The sequence below is a fragment of the Rhinopithecus roxellana genome, chromosome 12 (genome assembly GCF_007565055.1).
Source record: "Rhinopithecus roxellana isolate Shanxi Qingling chromosome 12, ASM756505v1, whole genome shotgun sequence".
Classification (NCBI taxonomy): Eukaryota; Metazoa; Chordata; class Mammalia; order Primates; family Cercopithecidae; genus Rhinopithecus; species Rhinopithecus roxellana.
This window is the reverse complement of record NC_044560.1, coordinates 123,248,560-123,256,685: the sequence shown is the minus strand read 5'-3', so window position 1 is coordinate 123,256,685 and position 8,126 is coordinate 123,248,560.

Here is an 8,126-nt window from a genome sequence, read left to right as displayed (position 1 = left end):
GCTATTCCATTTGTGGCACTGAAACTTTATTTATAACAATTTGGGGGCTTGCCCGTGATTACATTCCCCTCTGGGGGCAGTCTCTGGTTCTCTCTTGTGTGGAGGCATGCCCCACCCTCTTGTGATGGCCTCAGGGGTGAGAAATCAGGACTCACTCAGTGAGCTCTCAGCAACTCGGAAACAAACCAGCAGGCAACCTAGGGTAAAGGATCCTCACACACTGCCGCGATGACTCTGTGCACAGACCAAGGAAGGAGAAGCCGCAGGAACTGGTAAAGTACTTCCTTTGTGGTCAAATTCTGGAAGGCTAAATATGTGTGTGCATGAATGATCACTAACAACCCTACTTGCAGTGTCGTCCATGTGGATGGTGACAAGTCCTACTGCTGGATGGAGTGAGTGGGTCCTCTCCACTGTTCTGTAGCTACCCCATATGGCTTAGGAAGGATCCTGCCATGGGATTTACACCAGAATGCCAGTGCTAAGAGGGGCCTAATTCTCCCTTGGGGGAGCAGCCAGAGAGGACAACATGAGTGGGAAGTATGCAAGGGACCTTCAGAGGGGGGAAGGGATAGAAGTAGTAAGAGAGAGATAGAAGTAGTTGACCTCTTTTGGTCAACCATCCAGGGCAGCAAGGCAAGACATCCCCCGGTTTGAGGGGTTGAGCTTTCCAGGGCAGCAGGGCAAGACACCCTCTGATATGAGGGGTTCAGCCTTCTGGGGCAGGCAAGGCAAGACACCCCCTGGTTTGAGGGGTTGAGCCTTCCACAAATTTCAGGGGGTCAAACCTCACACAAACCTCCAGTAGTAAGAAAAATATTCAGAACTCCCCTTTCCTTTCTTCTCAGGGGGAGAAAAAGTAGCTCCACTCCTGATGGTCCCTTCCCTAGGGGAAGGGGAAGGAGAGGGGAGAACAACAGCATAAGCAGCTGGCAGAGGCAGGGAAAGACCAGCAGAGGGGAAAGAGAAACTGGGAGAGGAGGTTGAAGAGAAAGAGTCAAAGAGAGAGAAAGAGAGGCAGAGAGAGAGAGACAGAGGGAGTAAGAGAGAGAAAGAGAGAGACAGAGAGTCAAAGAGAGAGAGAGAGAAAGAGAGAGATAGAAGTAGTAAAGAGAAAACAGTGTACCTTATTCCTTTAAAAGCCAGGGTAAATTTAAAACATATAATTGATAATTGAAGGTCTTCTCCATGACCCTATAACACTCCAATACCACCTTGTTGTCAGTGTAAACAAGGGTGTAGCCCAAAAACACTGAGGCCATTGACAACCCATAACCTCCCTAATCAAAACTCCTTAACCCAGTAATCCACAGATGGCCCAAATGCATTCAATCTGTAGCAGCAACTGCTTTGCCAACAGAAGAAAGTAGAAAAATAACTTTTAGAGGAAACCTCACTGTGAGCACACCTCATCAGGTCAGAACTATCCTAAGTCAAAAGGAAAAAAAAAAAAAAAAAAAGGTAGCTTACTGACTCTAGAACCTTCAAGTATGAGGCTATTCTGTTAGAAAAAAAAATGATTTAACATTAACCACTGAAAATTCTCTTAACCCAGCAGGTTTCCTAACAGGGGATCTAAATCTTAATTAATTACCATACAAAGGTCTGACCAGACCTACCAGGAACTCCCTTCAGGACAGGACCATAGATGGTTCCTCCTGGTAATTGAGGGAAAAAGACACAAGGAGTATTCAGTACTTCTGACCTGAAGTAAATTGCCTTGCTGAGAAGAAAAAAAAAAGAAAATTTTATATGCAAGTGCTATTTATTTTGTGGCACCAGAACTTTATTTATAACACCAGTCAACAAGACTGGGAGCAGCGACAGATTGGGTTCACGGACCTCTTTAACCTCCAGAAACCCTGTAGCAGCATCTTTCCTGGAGAACCAGGAGGCTGGTCATGCACCACAGGGCGCCCACCTCTCCCCAGCACAGGGCTTCTGGTGTATCAGCCCAGGACAGACACAAGAAGAGTCTCTGGGGTATCCACCCCCTGCCCCTCCTTTTTCCCAAACCCGGGACCCCGGGTCTCTTGCCCTGGGCTCTTCGTCACAGCCCAATCCACCTATTATTTGTCCTTTGGCTCAGCCACTTCCTGCAGACTGGCCTCCCCAGGGTCACCCTGTGCCAGTCCTGGGCACTTCTGGATTTTACCTCCAAGAAGCAAAAGTCCTGGGCACTTCTGCATTTTACATCCAAGAAGCAGAAGGAATGCCAGACCAGGGGGGAGTCTGGGGACCTGGCCCCCTTCAAAGGGGAATGAATTACACGGACACAGACACACACACACAGCCTCCCTACTGCTGTCCTGGCCTCTCTCACAGAACTTTACATGCTTTATCTCAGTTGTTCTCCCAAAAACTTTATGAGAAAAGCATTTTTGGCCGAGCACAGTGGCTCACACCTGGTAATTCTAGTACTTTTGGAGGCCAAGACAGGCGGATCACCTGAGGTCAGGAGTTCAAGATCAGCCTGACCAACATGGTGAAACCCCATCTCTACAAAAAATACAAAAATTAGCTGGGCATGGTGGCTTGTGCCTGTAATCCCAGCTACTTGGGAGGCTGAGGCAGGAGAATCGCTTAAACCTGGGAGGTGGAGGTTGCAGTGAGCTGAGATCATACCACTGCACTCCAGCCTGGGCAACAGAGTGAGACTGTGTCTCAAAAAAAAAAAAAGCATTTTTATGCTCATATTACTGATGAGGTAACTGAAGACAAATGGCATTAAATAACTTGTGTCCCATAGAACTGAGGTTTATAAATTAGGTATTTAAAAAATAAAAATAAAGTAACTTTTGTGGGTCACACAGGTGACTGAGTGGATTGGGATTCCACTGGGAAGCCAGAAGCCAGAGCTCTTCCCCATCCATCAGCACCATCATTACTGCCCCTGGAAATGAGTTGTAAAAGTTTAGAGAGTGTGTGTGTCTTTGGGTTGACAAGTAGCTTTTTTCATTGCATAGTGGCCCCATTTGTCCTGACTTTTTTACTTAAAGTATGATGGGGCACAGGTAAGTGCTTTGCGCCAGGAAACGCTGTCTCCTGAAACATGGGGAGGGGCTGCAGTCCTGGATCCTGGTTGTTTTTACCTCTCTGAATCTATGCCTTTACTTGTCTAAGGGGGCTGGTTATGATGCCTACCTTTCAGGATTGTTAACAACACTGCCTGGCACTTAGTAGGCCCTCCATAAAGGATTATGAATGCAGTGAAAGGCCCACCTATGGAGAGACTTGGTTGTTACTGTAAGAATCCCAGCCTGAGGGCCTTGAGTCAGCCTCCTGAGTAAGTTAAGCAAGGTCCCAAATCCTTGTGTTTCTGTCTTCAGTGAGGATGGAGGGCCTCTGTTCCTACTCAGCACTGATGACCCTTTACAAGTTTCAAGTCCCTAGACCTCAGTTTCCCTAGAAAAAGAGAGCTGACAGGTGCTGATGATAGAAACAGCAATCTGAAGTGGTTCTTATGAGGTCACCTCACCCTTCATTGGGATTAATGAAGGGCACCCGGCCCTTCTCAAGTATTTTGATATTGCCACATGACTGGACTAAGGCAGGAACTCACAGCCCCACATAGCAGGGAGGATTCCACACTCAGAAGCACTGCCTGGGGTGCTGACAATTTACAAAGCATTGTCAGGACTTTGAATGCAGATATCTTGGCTCCCTACCAACCCCTAAACCCTCCTCTGAGTTTGGGGAGAGTTTGTCTCCTGTGCTAAGTTGATTACATAAATGACCCTAATAATCCAGGACCCCTTGTATCTGTGCTTTCTGCAAAGTGATTTTGCAACTCCTCTCTCCAGGAGTAGAGTCTATTTCCCTACCCATGCAAATCTTTGTGATTTACTTTAACAAGAATGGGATTCTAGCCCTCAACTCACCCTTCATTGGTTGGATGACTTTGGGTAACTCAGTTCTTCCTTTTGCAAAACGAGAAGCATTTTTCCAGACCCTCTCTCCTTCTCAAAGGGAAAATAATATATAGTCCTAGGGAAACACTGGCCATTCCTGAGGCTTAATTACCAAGTTTGTAATGTGTTGTGAGTAGGGCCAAGATTTGCTACTTTCGGGATTCCAGTTACAAAGCATTCACTTGTGTTTGCTGAAATGATGGCTTCTCTAAGCAGAAAGCTCCCTGGAGGCATATTAAATATGATTCAATTTACAAAAAGGGTCTAGGGGTTAGGAGTGGGTTTGGGCTGATTCTAATGTTCAAGTCACAGTGAGTGGCCACTTTGTTCCTGTGAGAGAGGATCCAGAGACCCTTCTGCCATCCAGTGGTTCAATTCAACCGGCATCCACTGACCCCTGCTACTATATGCTGTGTGCTAGGGAAATTTCAACAAACACTAGACTGAAAATCTGGCCTGAGTGGGAAGAAAAAAGATGTGCATAGACCAAGACAGGCTTTGGTGGAAATGCAGAGATCATGCTGCATAACCCAGAGGGCCATGGATTCTGGGCCCTTGGACTGTGTTGGGGACAGTCTTTGGGGGAAGCAAGATGGCATATGCTTTAGAGCAAGTGTTTTAGAGCTTGGCTGTAGAGTAGGGCTGGCTAGTAACCCATCCTTGTTGTGTGACTCTCTGTGTCCCCATTTCCTTACCTGTCAAATAATGGTAATAATAGTACCCCCCCACACACAGCAAATACTCTAGTACTATTATAAAAATCAAATGAGTTAATACATGTAACACAGCCAGAACAGGGCCTAGCATATGTATAGTAAAAATCCATGCATGTTGATCATTATTATTATTGTTGTTGTTATTACTTATTAGAAAAATAGAGACCTACAGAGAAGGGTTTTGTGGCTTAAGAATCGCACGCTCAGGAACCAGACTGCCTGAGTTCAAATCCTAACTCTGCCACTTACTGTGTAACCTGGAGTAAGCCACTTTAACCTCTTGTTCCTCAGTTTCCTTATCTGTAAAACGGGGATAACACTGGTGACTATCTCACAGAATTGCTGTGAACACTAAGCAAGTTAATCCAAGCAAAGAGCTTGGAACAGCACTGTAAGTGTTCAGTAAATACTAGCTCACTTTATTTTAAGCAGAGATGTATGCAATCCAACCAGTATTTTGGGAAGGCAGTATGGAGGAGGGTTGGGAGAGGCAAGCTGGAAGCTGAGGTCATGGACTAGAAGAGCAGGTGGATTCAAAGATCCAATGGGCGTGGGTTTCCAGGGTTCCACCTGTGTTTTCCAGAAGGCAACACCACATCATTCTGTGAGCCATAACCTGCCGTCAGGTCATTCATGGAAGAGTTACTCCTGCCCACAGCCCCTCTAGCAGACCCTGGTAAGTTTCCCTGCCAGCATCCGCAGTCACCTGGTGACGGTAAGTTATTCTTATATGTCTTCAGCTGTTGCGTGGGAAGACAAGTAATACCTTCCCTGGCACCCTCTGAGGTGGGGGCAGGGCTGTCCAAGGGAGAGAAGAAGGGAAGGGAGCTTCTCAGATTCCAGGGGCTGTGAAGTCTGTCTTCGTTCCAGGGGTGGGAGCAGCAAATGCTCTGCTTCTCCATTTCCTTTCTCTTCTGTGAGCCTTTCCCAGGGGCCTACTAAAGTGGAGGATGCAGTCCTGCTCTAAGGAACTGCTATGATTTGAGTGTATGTGTCCCTCAAAATTCATACTGAAACCTGATCACCAAGGTAATGGTATTAGAAGGTGGAGCTTTTGGGGGAGGTGATTAGGTCAAATGGGCCCTGGCCTCATGAATAGGATTAAAGACCGTATAAAAGAGGTATGAGGTAGCTGTTCACAGCCCCTTTCCCCTTCTGTTCTGCCATGGGACGACTCAACCATAAGGCACCATCTATAAAGCAACAAGCAAGCTGTCCCCAGACACCAAATCTGCCAGCGCCTTGACCTTAGACCTCCCAGCCTCTAGAACTGTAAGAAATAAATGTTCTACTCTTTATAAATTACCCATTCTCAAGTTGTTTTTGTTTGTATGTTTGTTTGTTTGTTGTTTATTTTTGAGACAAAGTCTCACTTGGTTGCCCAGGCTGGAGTGCAGTGGTGCAATCTCAGCTCACTGCAACCTCTGCCTCCCGAGTTCAAGCGATTCTCCTGCCTCAGCCTCCCAAGTAGCTGGGACTATGGGCGCACGCCACCACACCCAGCTAATTTTCGTATTTTTAGTAGAGACAGGGTTTCACCACGTTGGCCAGGATGGTCTAGATCTCTTGACCTCGTGATCTGCCCACCTCGGCCTCCAAAAGTGCTGGGATTACAGGTGTGAGCCACTGCACCCGGCCCTTCTCAAGTATTTTGATATTGCCACATGACTGGACTAAGGCAGGAACTCACAGCCCCACATAGGAGGGAGGATTCCACACTCAGAAGCACTGCCTGGGGTGCTGACAATTTACAAAGCATTGTCAGGACTTTGAATGCAGATATCTTGGCTCCCTACCAACCCCTAAACCCTCCTCTGAGTTTGGGGAGAGTTTGTCTCCTGTGCTAAGTTGATTACATAAATGACCCCAATAATCCAGGACCCCTTGTATCTGTGCTTTCTGCAAAGTGATTTTGCAACTCCTCTCTCCAGGAGTAGGGTCTATTTCCCTACCCATGCAAATCTTTGTGATTTACTTTAACTAATGGAAAGTAGTGGAAGGAATTTTGTGCTACTTCTTAGCCCAGGCTGTAAGAGAACTATTTTGTCTCTCTCTCCTGGAACCCTGCCACTGCCATGAGAAAAAGCCCAAGCTAGCCTGCTGGAGGACTAGAAATCATGTGGAGAAAAGCCTGCTTAGCCCATTTGCCCTTGGTCAGGCCCTTACACGGTGAGACAGCCAAGATGAGCAGAGCCACCTGACTGCAGATACATGAGTGAGTCTTGCCAAGCCAACGTAGGTCAGCAGAAACACCCACCAAACCATAGACTCAGAGAATAATAAATGGTTGTTTAAACCACCCCTTTGAGGGTTGGTTCATTACAAAGCAATAGTTAACTGATACACCTCCTGATCTTCATTGTCCAGATAAGTAACCGAGGCCTTACAGACAACCAGTCACCTGCTCAGTGCTACACAGTCAGTGGAAGGCCCAACTATGAATCAAACCTGGATCTTCAAGACTCAAAATCCCTTGGCCAGGCGCAGTGGTTCATGCCTGTAATCCCAACATTTTGGGAGGTCAAGGCGGGAAGATCACTTGAGGTCTGGAGTTCAAGACCAGCCTGTTCAACATATTGAAACCCCGTCTCTACTAAAAATGCAAAAATTAGCTGGGTGTGGTGACACACACCTATAGTCCCAGCTACTCAGGAGGTTGAGGCAGGAGGATCCCTTGAACCAGGGAGGCAGATTGTGGTGAGCCAAGATTGCACCACTGAATTCTGGCCTGAACAGAGAGAAACTCCATCTCAAAAAAAAAAAAAAAAAAAAAAAAAAATCTTTGCTATGGCCAGGCATGGTGGCTCACACCTGTAATCCTAGCACTTTGGGAGGTCGAGGCAGGAGGATCCACTGAGCCCAGGAGTTTGGGCAACCAGACCAGTCTGGGCAACATTGGGAGACCCTGTCTCTATTTTTAAAAATAAAATTTTTTTTAAAAAACCCTGCTGCCTCTGTAACATGGACACCTACAACTAGACTATGGAATCATTATTAAAGGTTCCCGATCATTAACTTGGAAACCCACCAGCCATACCTCACCTTCAATCTGTTTTCCTTAACCTGTTTTCACCCATGCCTTCTTTGGATACACATGAAATACATTCTGTCTCCCTCCTATAATGTATTTGAAACTGTGTGGTTAGTTTCTTTACCATTCGGTACCTGAATTTCCTCATCTATAAAATGGGGATGTTGTACTACCCCATTGGTTGCCATGGGAATTAAATGACTTAATGTTAGGGAAGTGCTTAGAACAGTGCCTGACATGTAGCAAGGACTATATCATTAAATAAAATAAAAATGTGACTAAAACTGATTCACAGCAATGGCAATTTTATTAGGAAAACATTTTTATTTGGATCATGAGAGCAACATATATCTTTCACTTTGATCTGATGACATCAGTCTGAGTGTTGAGTCAGCTTGTCTGCCATAAGCTCTTCTATCCAAGTTGGTGTGGGAGAAAACATCTCGTGGGTGGCAAACCAGTTTTTGA